At 41.1% G+C, this 14045-nt stretch overlaps 1 protein-coding gene across 6 annotated transcripts in view; it reads left to right on the top strand.

Moving 5' to 3' along the window:
• SEMA5A (semaphorin 5A) overlaps positions 1–14045 on the top strand; it is a 629987-nt gene that overhangs the window by 59023 nt on the left and 556919 nt on the right. The window contains exon 3 of one of the 6 annotated variants that reach the window (XM_059724456.1): positions 10445–10660. The exons of the other annotated variants lie outside the window; for them this stretch is intronic. The gene's annotated coding sequence lies outside the window, so the exon portion shown is untranslated. The remainder of the gene's footprint in view (positions 1–10444; positions 10661–14045) is intronic. 6 annotated transcript variants of the gene reach the window in all.

Genomic DNA, 14045 nt, shown 5'->3' with positions numbered 1-14045 from the left:
CAAACATCCAAGATGCTGATGCCCAGGAAAAGTGGAGGCAAAGCAAAAACCTGGACATTTGCTCTCATTTAAAAAACCTGTTTCCTTTCCCTTCCCCCCCTTCTCAGAGGCAGGGGCTGAACAGATTTTTTTCTGCTAGCTCTTCCCTCCCTGCAGCTAAGGAGGTGGGGGACAGGGTGGCATGTGCCCAGCAGCAAATTTAGGCTTGGGCCACTGGGCTAGGTTTAGCAGCCTTAGGCTGCAGGCCCTAAAGGGCTTCTGGGCTGGGCCAGTGCAGGCTCTGCCTATCTTGGCCACTCAGGGTGTGTGTAGACCAAACGGGGGCCCTAAATTGAAGTGGTGGGTTTCTAAACCCACTGTTTCAATTTAGGGCCCTTAAAGCCCTTGTGTTGTGTACACACCCTGCACTTACCTACCTCTCTGGTGGGAAGGGGAGGGTGAGCTGCCAGCAGATAGAGCAGTCCCTGGGCTGTGGGGTGTGGGGAGAGAAGGGGGCTGGTGCTTCCTTCTGTGGCAGCGGCGGCCCACCCCTAGGCATCACCTGCCTAAAGGCATCCAGCTTGGGCAGTCCCGGTAGGCACCGCAACCTCGGAGGGAAGCTCTGGGCCCCCGCACGACGCAGGCAGGCAGGCTCCTGTGGGGAGTGGGGGTTTGTGTGGAAATCAGGCTTGCCGCTTTTCTTTGGCAGAGCCTGCCTTGCCAGGCTACCTGCAGGGCTTCCTGCAGAGCCATGGAGTTGCACAGAGCTTGGCGCTTCACTCCGCGGCTGTAGGGGCAGCAAACTAAAACTCCTCAGAGTTTTAGTTTGCTGTGCCCCAAGTCATTTAAGGCACATTATGCCACCAAATTTCCTACAGCAGCTGGAATTAATGCACAATACGCCACCAAGGTGTGCAAACACCGACACCATTAAAGCGGTGCAAAAGCATTTAGCCCACTTTAAAGTGTCGTGCACACACGCCCCTCTTTTCATCTACATATGATCCCAAACACTGAGTGTCAGTTCAGTTTGTTATCGGTTCAAGCTATGCAGCTTAGAAAAACCTGCAAAGGTGGAACTAGTTCTGCCTTGAGCTTTTTGAACCTCTGTACTTAGCCCTAGTGTCCCAAAGAGGCCCCGGGGGGGAGGGGGGTATCTTTGTTTGTTTGTTTAAAGCCTGAACTTTGCTTTAGAGAACGGGCTGAGTGGCTCCTCCACGAACTTTTTTTTTCCTACAAAAGCCAGCAGGCTAAGGGATCTGCTTATGTGGGCAGATCTAGGATTTTGAAAAGGCAGGGTGTAGATGGTGAGGTGCATCCTCACCAGGGATCCTACTTTTCCGTGGAAAAAACCACAAAAATCCATGTTTTGCCATGATTTACTGGAAGTGTGGTGGTCTCTTGTGGCAAGTGGCACCATTTTGTGTCTCATTTTTTCCGTGGTTTTTGCCTCGGCCAGTCAGCAGTGCTCCCCCTTCACCTCTCTTCCCCCGTGCTGCTGATTGGCTGAGAGGCAAAAACAGGAAAAATAAGAGCACAAATGGCAAAGCTTGCTGCAGGATGTCACCACACTTTTGGTAGGACATAGAAAATGTGGATTCCATGCTTTTCTTCAATTTTCTGTGGTGAATAGAAAACTAGGATCCTTGAATTCATGACATAGAGCACAACACGCATTTTTCTCCAGTTAAAAAGAAACTAGAAGCTTCGCTAATAAGCAAGGGACCTAGGACTATAGTATTCAATTTAAGGTTGAAGCAAAAAAAAGAAACAAGCAACCCCCCACAAAACCTCTTTATTGGAATGTGCATTAATTTACTGTTGTATATATTAAAACATAACTACGTAGGCAAAAATAATCAAGCAATGCTTCTTTGGTGCTGCAGTCATGATAGTTAAAGGTACATTTCTCTTTCAGATTCATAAAACAAAATCTAGTCGTCTTGAGCATCCTGTAATGCATGCAGCGCTTCACTGGAAGTTATTTGCACACTTGAGCTAATGCTCACCTGATTTTAATATTTCCACACCTGAGTTAATGTTTGTAGCTGGAGCTAAAAAACAGTTTGCAGGACTGTGAAATAGGATGATCAAACAGAAAGCAGAATTGCAGAAGTATGGGTAAGGGTAGCTTGAATAGTGGAACCGTTAAAGACCATAAAAAGGAAACTTAACTTCAATGGAATGAAGAGTTTAGCAGGAATTAAGTAGATTATATTGAACAGTGAAATCAGTTGAGTTTCTCACTGCTTCTGAATAGAAGTGTTGCTGCCACAGCCAGGCAGTTGGTTTTACGTTTTGGATGGATCAGGAATCAAAAGGGGGGTGCAACTGCACCCCCGTATATCTTCCCCCACCCCATTACAAGTTAGTAAATATTACAAGATGTTAAACTGTACACAACATTTTTCAAAGCAGCACAAATGTGAATGATCCCTGCATCTTGCAACAACATTTGTAATTTCAGCCACATTTGCTGTATAACTTCATGGTAGCCTCCAACTTTGCTAGTGTATGCTACAAACTTTTGCCAGCAAAGCTGTCAGTCCAGGCTCTGAAGATGGGGCAGAGGGGCTGGTGTCAGCAAAAGCCGTTGGCATGGCCTTGAAAGTGCTTGCTTTCAAGACCTTGCACTATGCTAAGAGTCATGCTTTCCTACCTGGGTGTAATTTTAAATGTCTCTGAGCAGGGTAAATGTGAGGAAAAATCAGCACTGTTGCACATGCACTGCCTGATCTGCAGACTAAACAGTCTCCTGGACTGGTCATCTGGCATTTTCCAGTCTGAACCACCAACAGTGTTAAAATTTAGAAAAGAAGGGCCTGTCTTGATAAGCATGCAGTAATTTTTTCCCACTATCAAAATAAATTAATATGCACGCAAAAGGAAATTCACCATGATTTATTGGTGGGTGTCTACTAGGTTGATTCCGTTTAACACAAAAAAGCAGAAGTTTCCACTGTTGTTGTTTTAAAGCATAATTCTATTGTTTCATCAGACTACATACAATAACTTTTATATTTTATTGAGCTTTACTGTTAGCGCTAAGGTGGTTGTTGAAAAGTGCACATCTTCACTAAAACAACACAGCATGAAAGTGGCTGTTTAGTTATTCACTACTTCAAGATTATTTTATAAATAAGCAGCGCCCTAGGCAGTCTGGTAGGATCTAGTAAGTGGTTTTAATGCTGCTAAAATGCGGTGTTGCTAACTTACCTTTTTAGAATTATATTTTTAAGTAAAAGCAGAAGCTTGTAGTTCTTTTGAAAAATCTTTGGAGATGAAAATAAAAGCATGTAGGCAGACGTTACACCCTGTTGTGAGCTTTGACTATACTGCAGAAGCAAACCATGGGCAATAGTGCAGATGCTTCTTTCAAAAAGGCTTCCTGAAGAGTTCTCTGGCTGGGGTATGAATGAGTCCTGAATATTTCATGTTTCAGTGTCCTTGATAGCTGGCTGGGTACAGTACTGTATGGAAAAATAATGACAAGTAATACAGTGCTTCTTCTCTCCCTCCTCTCTTTAACATTGTAATCTAGGAACTAGCCAACCCCGCAAATTCTGCAAGACTGGCAAACTATTTGGGGTATGGGGATAAGTGAAGTAACTGTAGCCATGCTCTTGTTCTCTTATTTCCCAAACTGATGTTTCCTTGATCAAGCTACTTGTCATTTCACTTCTAAAATAAATCTCTTGTCTGTACCATGCAAAACATGTTCAGGGTTGTCCTCTGATGCTTCCGTCTGTTGTATAACTGCATTTCCTCATAATGTATGGAACAGCATCCCTTAATAAGTGGATTGTATAGTTTTATGTGAATGTGTTAAGAACATTGTACGATACATATGTGGTCAGGAGAAATACACATTTATCTTCTTTTTTAGAATGTGCAAAAACTGCTGATTTTATATCTCTCAAGAGTTTCACATCTACTCAAAGAACCTTGTCTGCTGATGCCCTTAGACCAACATGGCTACAACCAGTAGCCCTAAAACTTCTCTGTGTAGCTCAGAAAGTTGGAAGAACTGTAACGTGGAGAGCTGTTGCCCATTACAAAAAAAACCTATCTGAAGTGTTCATCCAAATTCTTCATGAATCCTAAAGTATATTCTATTCACTTCTATTCAGTATTAAGAATAGAAATGACCTCAGATCACTTTTAAAAGCTCATTCATGAAAAGTCTTGGACTTGAAATACCTAGAATCATTCTTCAGCTATTTTTAAAATCATTTTGGAAATCAGGTTCATATAGACATCTTTGCTATCACCCTGTCACGTAATTCTAATCAATTTCAGCATTTCCCATAATATTTGTACAAGAAAAGCAAGTAAGTCAATGAGGTAGTCATAATGACAGCCTGCAGATAAAGAGTAAAAAATGGGACTGAGTCGGGTATCTTCAAACATGAGCACGTATTTTCTAATTGTTCAAGTAGCTGCTTTTTAAATGAATCACCAGTTGAAATGAATGGAGCTAGTCTCTTCGGAAAAGAAAAGACGGGGAGGGTATATTTTAGTCTCTCAGTCTATTTATACTCCTTGTATCATACACACCATTTTAATCTGCTCTCACTCAACCTACTTGTACTGTTGCACAGTCTTAAAAAGTCTGTTCATCCAAAACTAATCTCCTTTTATAATATTCAAGTGAGAAAATTGTTCAGAGATGTATTTGGTAGCTGTGTTGGTCTGAGACGCAAATAAAGGCGAATATCTAGAACTCTTGGTTCAGATATGGTACCTTTTATTAGATCAAATGAGAAATTGCAAAAAAAATTAATAATGATGGTGGTGATGATGATGATGATAATAATAATAATAATCTACAAGCTTTTGAGCTCACATGCCCTTCATCAGGCTCAGGGAAAGTGAAAGATCATAAAAAGTCCCCATATGTAGAAATAAACTTCATTTTTGCACAGAGTAATATATTACTCAGAGTAATATATGACTTCAGAATATGAAATGTGGGGGTGGGGGGATGCGGGAGAAGTAACTCTGTATTACAAGTGTGTCATGATATAATGTGTTCATTACATTGCCTGCCATCTAGTGATGGAAAAGCTAAAGAAACATTTAATTAAAAATGGGTGATTAACAGAAATCTGGGATACCAGAGAGATATAGTTGTTGGAATAGGATGGTTTTGAAGTCTAGCTCCTTTCTTCAGTGTTTGTTTTTAGTAATAAAACTTTTTAAACTCCAAAATCTAGCTTCCATTAAAGGCTAACACTCAAATAAAAATATGATTTTAAAACTATTAGCTTGAACTTAGATAAACCATAGGCTGTCCTGACTTAGTGTGGTTAAGAACATGTGGAGCACAATAGAAAAAAGTGGAATAGTTTAAACTGTATATCTAAGGATTTTTTTGAGAGGGAGTTTAATATGGTAGACAAAAGTTAAAACTTGGATATTAAAATATAAGACAGAGATTAGCTGTTCGTAATTATCCATTTCTGAGTTTGAGAAATAGCAGCTTTCATTTTCAGCATGCATCCTCGGGGACTGTGAATGAAGTAATACGATAGGAAGTAAAACATGGGAAAGAACTAAAGCAAATGTTTAAAGAAGAGCTGAGTAATCACATTCAATTCTAATTCTATTGCTGATGTCTATGGCACAGGATAGTTTATGCAATAAATTATTCTATCCAGTCTGTCTAATTTATATGCCTACTATAACCATAATATTTGAGTGCGAGTGGAGAAGCATAGATTAATAAAATCAAAATAGGTTGTAAAAATACAGGGCTTGATTATAGCTCCTTAAGGCTTAAGGCTGAGTCATGCTGGGGAGAGGGTGTTAGCTCTTGAAGTACTCAGTCTTTGGTTACATCTACAGTGCATCTGGGAGAGAGATGATTGTTGGGCATGTGGATGCCCCCAAGGTAGTTTTAGTCTAGTAATCTTAGGCTCCCCCATACATGGAACCAGCATCCCAGATGGGCTTGTGCCTGTGCAAATGCTTAGGCAGCCTTGGTATCACTGTTATTAGTATGCAAGCTAACTAGAATTAAACTAACTCAGATATGTGTTGCAATCAATCCACCTATTGCAGTGGAGACATCTGCTTTTAAAGGAATAGCAGATAAAATGCTGCTCCACTGAAGGCAATGAGTGATTTCCCTGACTGCTACTTTCAAAGTGTTGTTATACGCTTACACCGGAAAAAAGGCTGTCTTATTTTCGTATAAGCATGTCCACAAGAGGATTTATTTCAGCATAACCTTGGCAATATAAGTATCACAGTAAACTTCCTTGAATAAAGAAGCCCCTAATTGGGTCAGGATTTCACCTTACTGCTCTAGTTATATGCAGAAGTGGAAACAATGGGACATTGCTTCTTAACATAACTCTAATGAATACCTATATTTTTAGCAGCTCATTAATCAAAGTCCTTTTTCCAGTTTAATTCAAATAAAGTAGATAGGAGTAGGGGAGGTATAGAATTCTTAGGTATGCATTTTGAACTTCACATTGTTTTATGGGGTAGATTTAGAGTCTGAGGGATGGAAAATATTGACTTTTAATTAGAACACAATTAAAACTTTTTAAGTCTTAATAATAGATGGTGATGTGAAATGATAGGAACTATTTTGCTGGTATGAGTTGGGGATGAATTTATTATTTGTGGTCTGGACTGGTGAAGCTATGAATGAGTTGTTACAGTTGGACTAAACAAGTCATGTCCTCATGCCATATCTCTTTACATCCTCCAGTGCATACCACATGCTATATAAATCCAATTGTTTTCTGTAACCCCACACCCCAAATCCTTCCCCTCAAATCTACTTGAGAAATGTTTTACAGCTCTAAAATTTTTTACCAGTAAAAAGTAGAGCACTTTAATGAGTAAAGTAGTTTGCCTATAGACTGTTACACTTTTATATTCTTTTCTCTTTCTTTTTATTTTCTTTCTCCAGCAGTGATTTGGTTGAACTTACCTTCTACTGGTATTTGTTCTAGGGCAGGGGCTTTCAACCTCTTTGCATCATTGTACCACCCGGTGGCTGGATGCGGAGCAATGTACCCACGGCCACCAAATGAGGGGGGTGGGGGTGGCACACGGCCAGACAACGAGCACAGGGGGAGGAGGGGCGTGGTGTGCAGCTGGATGCCGAGTGGCATCAGCCGCCACCTGAAAGCTTCCTCTGCGTCCAGCCAGGCAGGTGGTACCTGTGCGGCAGTGCGGGATGGTGCATGGTGGCGCTCCATCTCCGCCTGCCTGCACGTACCCCCTAGGGCCTTCTCAGGTACCCCCAGGGGTACGCATACCCCTGGTTGACAACCCCTCTTCTAGGGAAAATGTCATAGCTTGGTTCAAAAGAAGAAGAATGCATGCCCTTTGTATCTGGTTGTTTTTATCTGGGCAGCTGCCTCATTGAGCTCATTTGAGCCCAGTTCTCTCCTGCCCATGGTAGGGGACCAGACTTGATCTTACAGGTCTCTTCTGTTCTTCCGTTCTGGTCAGTGTTCTATAAATCTTGTCCCATGATTAAAAAATAAAGGACATTTTTTGTCTGAATATTTTGGCTTTGGATGTGGTTTAGATCAGTGTTTCTCAACCTTTTAAGTAGCAAGTGCTCCCTAACTTCTGAAAATTTTAATAAGTACCCCAACACTCAATTTTCCAGGGGATTTTATGTTTACAGACTAATGTGTGCCAACTATGAAACTATATGTTGGAAGAAGGGCTGTGAATATAAGGCCGTGATATGACAGATGTCTGATCTGGTGTGGATAGGGTTGCCACCTTTTATACCAGGGGTGCACAGCTCAAGTATGTACTTGGGCTAGAGGTGATGTAGGCCAAAGCTAGGAGGGCTGAACCCAATAACACCAAATTACTACAGGGAAATTTAAAGCGCCGTGCAATATGCAGCACACCAAATTTTTTGCCATGATTTTGAGAGGAAAAGAGGGTGAGAGAGGAAAAGAGGGCAAGAGAGTGTTGGGGTACCTGTGTACCCCCTGCATGTGTCTCATGTACCTCCAGGGGTACGCGTACCACAGGTTGAGAAACTATGGTTTAGATGCATAGACACTAACAGTTTTTTGTTCCCTGTGTGATTCAAGGAACTTTTGGTACTTTCTGGTAACTGTTATGTGCAGCAAAGATCAGTACCATTTTCTTAAATCAGTAGCAACCTCTTCTTGGTACTTTCTAAAGTACTGCTTATTCAGTTGCTTCCTAATGGGTATTTATAGACATGCCCTGGGAGGTGGTGCTTTAATTAGCGAGCTGTGCTAATTAAAAGCGCCCAAGTGTCACACGTATCAGCACATTGGAGCAGCCTCTCTGCATGTCTATAGGAGCCCAATGTGATCCCTGACTTCACAGAGAGTTAAACCAACCACCTCTTGAGCTAGATGAGTTTTTCCTTACTCAGGTTTGCTAACCTTAGTTTTCAGATACTCCAAACTCTGGTTATGCTAATCCGCTGTCATCAATGCCAAAATGCCTGGCTTTAACCAATGAACCCTCCATATGTGAACAGTTGCACAATAGACATTGCAACTTCCTAGTGTGAAATGAACAGATATATTTATTTTTCCTATATATAACTGACAGCAATAGAGATGTATTTTTTAAAACTTCTCTTACATACTTAACAGCTGTTGTTGTTTTGATAGTCCATTTGAATGCACTGTTTTAAAATACATTTAATAGCTTTGGGACTTTATGTGCAGTATTGGTTAAAGACATTTTTATTAATGACAGTGTAGTATTGTTTTCTGCTTTTTTTTTTTTTTTTCCTTTATTTTTTTTCCAGGCCATATTTAATCTAAAGAGATTTCTGCTGGAATATAGAATGTTCTATTCATTTTGCAGACATATCTTTATTCTGTGCTTTTAACAGAAAATGATTACATCTTCTGGTCCCAATTAAATTGTAAAACTTGGATCCATTTCCTTCTCTCTCCTGCCCCCCTGTCCCTCCTCCCCCCAGTCTGGCTCCTTCACAGGTCCCAGGATGTTAATATCTGTAGGTTTGGTCCATTTTCGTTTAGAGAGAGAGAACAGTCATGCGCAAGATTCTAATGCTAAACCTTGCCCCAAAGTCTAGGTTGCTCATTCTGGAGTTTTGGTTTAGACCTATCTTTACTTAGAAGTATATAGAGCCTTATCTTCATTTGATAAACATCAGAAAATAAAATAAGGGCTCAATTTAAAGCACATCAAATAAAAGAGAAAAGCCTTCCATTGATTTCATTGAGTTCTGAATAAACTGTAAATAAGTAAACCATCTGGTACCTATCACTGTATGGTAATAGACACATTCCTTTATATAATAATGGATGTATTATATTATATAATATAATAATAATAATGGATATATTATATTATATTACATAACTATCTAATAAGGAAGCAATATTGGAGAAAGAGAGAGCCTGCGATTTAAAGTGTTGTATTAGTTTATTTCAATTTGTATCTTTGCATACTGAAAATTTACCATCATTTGCTGTTACTGACAAGTTTATCAAAGCATTTGTTAAAACATGATGGAATTTAGAAGAATGTTGTCAGTGAAGCCATATTTGTAACACCTCATTTGTGTTTTATTGTTTGTAGATATTCATTAAATTGCAGAATGACATCTTGAGAAAATTGATTTGGAAGGAAAGTGTGAATATTTTTTTGAAAAGAGAAACTCTTTCTTAGTGGAAATTCCAATTGACAATTTTCAGCTTTAAAGAGACTTATTGAGTGATTTGATTAGATTCTGCTGTAAATTACCCTAGGCTGTATCCTAGAGCCTAAATTATCCTGTTAGCTTTTGAATTTTCCTTTTTTGTAGTAGTAGAGAAACAAAGTTAATGTTATTCAGGAGTCAAGTTAAAGAAATTAAGATATAAATGTTAAAACAATGATATCTGTTGATAAAATGGATACATCTTTTAATGTGCATTTTATTATTGTGATTAAATATAATTGTGAATAATTTAAAAATAACAAATCGCCATGTAGGATATAAGGAGAAGAAAAAAAAACCTTGTTAAAGAGATCTGAGGTTCATTTTTAAAATTGGAAAATAATCTGTAAAATATATTGGCCATGCCCTTCTAGTAGCGGATGTTGTTGGGTGTGTTTGTTGTAAATGCGATAGCCATCCAACATCTTGACAGATGAAAGGAGATGTCAGAGTCACTCAGTCAGTGGTGCTTGGCAGTGGTGTTGGAGAAGAGCCCAATGCATGAGCAGCAAACCTTCCCAGAGTGGCTACAGGTCCACTCATCAGATAGAGTTTGAGTCACACTCTGCTTCCTGGCTCTCCCATGGGCCTTAGTCTGGGTGCTCTGGCTCTCCGTGGTAACTGCACCAGCCTTGACCTAGCTTCTCCAGACTGAGCAGTTGTGGGTAGGGTTCTCCCAGTTGTCAGTGGGAATGCTGAATTCTTGAGACTTTGCTTGACCTCGTTACTGTATTGGAGCTTTGGCCTTTCTCTGTATCGCAGGTGGTTCTTGGCCATAGAGTGTAGCCATTGGCAGACTGTCTTGAGGCATGCGTACCATGTGTCCCAGCCAGCGAAGCCTGAGAGCATCCGTCATAGTCTGCATAGACTGTATGCCAGTCCTCTCAAGGATGACAACTGTTTTCTTCATACTGCTTGCCATGCCAAACTTGGTGCATGCATCAGAGGACTTGTTTATCATGATTTGCAGTTCATCAGGTGAGTTGGAGACGAATGCAGCATCATCTGAGAAGAGCAGATCCAGAATAGTGAACTGGGTGACATGCCTTTTACTATGAAATCATCTGATGTTGAACAAGCTGCTGTCCATCTTCAATTCAGTTATTATGCCAGATTAATTGTTTGCAAAACTGTGTCTGAGAAGGATAGAGAAGAAGGTGCCAAAGCTGGTAGGTGCTAAAATGCAGCTTTGCTTCATGCCAGTATCAATGCTAAACTAAGATGATGTTTCATTTTCATACTGCGTGGTTGCCTTTGTTCTGTCATAGAACTCCTTGATTAGGGACAGCACATTTTGTGGACAGCCAGTTTTTGACAGGATCTTGTAGATGCCATTCCTGCCAACAGTGATGAAGGCCATTTGTAAGTCAGTGAATAGAGAGGTGCCTTTTGTTCCCATTTTTTTTCTTGTAATAAATGCAGTGTGAAGGACATGTCAGTCATGGAGCATCCAGCTCTGAACCCACACTGGCTCTCAGGGTATACTCACTCAGCAAGGTCTTGGAGTCTTTGCAGCAGGGCCCTTGCAAGCACCTTGGTGACCACACTGAGCAGAGATATCCCTTGGTAGTTTTTGCAGTCTGTTCTGTTGCCTTTATTTTTGTATAGAGTAATTATCTTTGCATCTTTCAGATCCTGGGGTATCTGGCTTCCTTCCCAGCAAGTGCAGAGAGATGCGTGGGTGTCACTCGCAAGTTTTCTACCCCTGCCTTTAGGAGCTCCAAAGGGATCTGGTCATTGCTTGCTGCTTTCCCAGGCCTTGATAGCTTTCTCTACATCTTCAGGAGTTGGTATTTGGTCTGTTATTGGAAACTGGGAAATGGCAGCTAAGGCAGTATCGCATATAATATCAGGTATCCAGGTTGTAGCCGTATTAGTCTAGAGTAGAGGCAAAAGGAATCAAAACTCATGGAAGAGGTAATGTCTTTTATTGGACCAACTAGATATTTGCAAACAAATGATTTTATTTATTTGCAGGCTTTTGGGTGCACTCACCCTTCATCAGCCATAGGAGAGAGCAGAGATTGTAATAGCGATCTTTGAGTAGAGTTCTCTGTAACGTTTAGTCCAGCCATCAAGATGTTCTTGCCAGTCAGTCAGGATGGGATCACATTTTGCTTTCTGGTTTGCAGTCTTTTTACAAGTTGTACCAAGTGCCTCTGATTCTGTCGTAGGTACCACAAAGATCCATTCTTTCAAAACAGATTTGAATCTTTTTGCACAGGTCTTGCCAGTACTCCTGGGCACATTCTCTGGTGGTTTTCTGGACCATAGCCTTAGCCTCTTTGAACTTGAGATTTATGGACTTAGTTTGTTGTTGAAGTAGTTAGGTGAGCTTGCTTTTTCTTTTCTGTGAGTGGGAGTGGCAGATGTTCAGATGCTACAAACCAGTCAGGTTGGGTATCTATACACGTACATTAAGGCTGCTCTGATGCACTGAGTGCATCAGAGCAGACTTGAATAATTGAGTCTGCTGGAGCATGGTAATTGTTGGAGCTTTAGTTCAAGCTCTCCTGCTGCCATTTTTCAGCCTGGGGATGCTGATACATGTGATGCTCCGAGAGCTTTCATTAGAGCAGAAAGTGGCCCCCCGGCCTTGGAGCACATCAATAAATGCCTATTGTGGTGTGTGTGTGGTTTTTTTTTTGTTCCAAAGACATCCTTGGCAGTAGCTAGTGTCTTGTTCTTGAAATTTTCCCACAAGGTGTCAGAATCAAGAATCAAATTGATCATTTTTAGAAACACACTTAAGCGCGCATTGAAACTTTGTACAATGTCGCTGTCCTTCATGCTAGTGATGCTGAGACAAGGTTTGCCTTTTGGCTTTGCATGATGGATCTTTTAGGGTGCAACTGGAGCTTGGTCCTGGTAAGGGCTTGGTTAGTGTCACAATGAGTGCTATGCATTGATCGAGCATGCAGTGTATTGCAAATGTTTCTGTGATGGATCAGGATGAGGTCAAGCTGATGCCAGTATCCTGAGCAGAGGTGCTTACATGTGATCTTGCTGCGGCTGCTGCCAGCAAAATAGGTGTTTGAGACTGTTGACTCACAAGAGGCACAAAGTTCAAGGACATCTTGGCTGTTTTTGTTGAGGCTACCTGTGCTCTGTTGGCCAATGATGTGTTCCCAGTGTTTCCAATCCTTACCCACGTGGGCATTAAAATCACCAAGAAAAGTGAGTCTGTTCCTTACATGGACATTCTTGATGAATTGTTTCAGTTGAGACTAGAACTCATATTTTTGCTGTATGGAGTAGTCAATTGTTAGTCCATAGAGTCAGCGTTCCAGAGTTCACGTTCACATCCAATTGCATGATTTTCACATAGGTAGATACTGTGCATGCAGTACATGCAGGGGGTACATGCACTGAGGATAGACTTAACAGCAAATCTGACACCATGTATCTTTGGTTCATTATCAGGTTTCCCAGATAAGCAGAAGTGGTAGTTTACTTCACCTAGTGTTTGAGTTTCTGAAAGTCTCGTCTCGCGGAAGACTGAAAAATCAGACCTAATTGATGTAGTTCTCTATCAATTATGCCTGTTTTCCAAAGCTGTGGTCTTTGAGTTGAAGTCCGGTTAACAGAGCGTGAATGTTCCAACAAGCAATGATTAATTTAGAGCCAGGAAATAAGTTAGAAGGCAGCTTATTTAGCTCACTTTTTATAGGACCTTCCCCAGATTGGGACAAACAGGCCATCCCTAAATAGGGCTGCTTGGACATCTGAGTTAATGCCAAACACCTGGATCCTTCCCCAGCAGGATGAGCAACCATTGAGCATTGACCTTCAACACGTATGTCTAGGCACAACAGAGAAGGAAGGCATTGCCATGGGCCCTTTACTTTCTCTTTTAGAAGGATCTATAGAAATCCAATGGCAAGATGAAGGTAAAGACAATTGAGATAGACCTGCTTCAGCTTCTAGTTGGGATGCCACTCTGAGTTGAAGGAAGCCACCTGCCTTATCGCATCCACAGCTGCACCTTTTCTGGATGGGCATGGTTCCAGTAGCATGGGTACCGTTGCCCAACAGGATTCTGGCTCATCCACTTTTCTGGGGACATTTCCTCCCTCAGGGAGCTCCACTACCCTGCCCGTAGGCGCTCCTCTGCCTGGAGCTGTTGGATGTTCCCAAAGCGAGACAGGTTTGTTGACCAGTGCCTATCAGTTGCCGTTGCATCACTGGCTGCACTGTTTATGCACCCAGTGGGAAACCCTGGTGGGGGAACTAGCCACCTTTATTGTAAATACCAAAAGATTTTTGCGTGCTATGACCAGAAGAAACAGTACTTAGGAAAGACAAATATAATGACAGATCTCTTTCTCTTGCTTAATATTTCTACTGTGATTCTCAATATAAT

Source organism: Alligator mississippiensis, chromosome 3 (assembly GCF_030867095.1).
Source record: "Alligator mississippiensis isolate rAllMis1 chromosome 3, rAllMis1, whole genome shotgun sequence".
Lineage (NCBI taxonomy): Eukaryota > Metazoa > Chordata > Crocodylia > Alligatoridae > Alligator > Alligator mississippiensis.
The sequence above is the reverse complement of the archived record's forward strand: the minus strand, read 5'-3'. Positions and strand labels throughout refer to the sequence as shown.